Below are 1496 nucleotides of genomic sequence, written 5' to 3'. Positions count from 1 at the left end.
TCTCTCTCTCTCTCACACACACACACACACACACACACACACACACTCCTCTGGACACATCCCATCTGAAACCTACACTCAGCCCCTCCCTCCCCTCTCTCCCTGCCTCCCTCTCCTCCTCAGCCCTCACTGTTCTAATGCAGATTCTCAGAGGCACTCTTAAGAAGTACAAAGAACCTGATATGTGAATGCCCTCATAGAACCTCCAGTAAGTCATCAAGCCATGAGGATGCCGACCCTGCCATTCTGACAGACCCCACCTACTCATCCTGGGCCCTATCCCCATCCCCTGGCCTCTGGGCTACCTCCTTTTTGTGGACTTTGCCTCCAATGTGGGCTGCTACAGTGGACTCTTGAGAACAGATAAGGACTTAACATGAGTTTTGTCAAAGAATCTGGTAAAAGTCCAGGCATGACATTCAAGGGATGCTGAAGCATCCCACTCCCCTTTCTTTGTACCTTCAGGCCTAATAGCTATCCATGGTAAAGCTTGAGTGCCTTCTGTTCCCTCTCCTGTTCCTCTGCCCTACACACCCTCAACTTTTTACGTCTCTCCTTGTCTGCTGTGGAAACCCCTTACCAACTCTAGATCCCGTGTGATAGGTTAAATATCACCATGAATTTCTGGAACTCTACCGCTTTCATCTGGGGTAGTCTTGTGATACTCTGACAGACTAACTGGTAACTGAAATATTGTTATGCAAGTTCCAGATCCCACCCTTGGAGCCCTGAGAATAGCAGCTCAGGAGCAAGGCCCAACAGTCCCAGCTGAGCCAGCCCTTGCCTTACCACTCACTTACCACATGAGGAAGCCCAGGTGGGTATAGCACAAGAATCTTTGGGTCAAACCACAGGATATAATTTGAATATGAATGTCCGAAGGCATCATTAAACTCTCAGTGCTGGATGCCTGACAGCACGAATCTTCTCTGCTCACTCAGGTGCCTTTCTCCAAGTTCCCTCTGCCATTCTGTACATGTCATATCATTTCATATTCACTTTGTAGATGGTTTCTATCTCCCAAGACATGTTGCTTGAGGACCAGGGCTGAGACTGATTCATCTCTGTCCTGAACACTCTCAGAAGTAAACCACTTGCCAAATTTAGAGCACTCAGGATTGGATGAAACTTTCCCAAGGATTAAGTTAACAATTCTGTGGGGTGTAGCATGCACAAAGTCCTGGGTTCCATCCCAACACCCCTACCCTCAAAATCAGTATACTCCGATGTCATCCATGGGTTTTAAAAGTGCATGTATAGATATATATGAACATTTTACATGCAATTGTGTATGGTGTATGCATGTGTACATGCACACATGTGTGCAGGTGTATGTGGAGATGAGAAGTCAACATCAGGTATTTTCCTCCATCAATTTTCTCCTTAATTTTTGAGACAGGTTGTTCACTGTCAGCCTGGTGCTGGCCAGCAAGCCCCCAGGATCCTCCTGTCTCTGTCAGCATTACAGGTATGCACATTATGCCTGGCTTTTTACA

The sequence above is a fragment of the Nannospalax galili genome, unplaced genomic scaffold, assembly GCF_000622305.1.
Source record: "Nannospalax galili isolate Female #2095 unplaced genomic scaffold, S.galili_v1.0 scaffold278, whole genome shotgun sequence".
In the NCBI taxonomy this organism is placed as follows: domain Eukaryota; kingdom Metazoa; phylum Chordata; class Mammalia; order Rodentia; family Spalacidae; genus Nannospalax; species Nannospalax galili.
The sequence above is the reverse complement of the archived record's forward strand: the minus strand, read 5'-3'. Positions refer to the sequence as shown.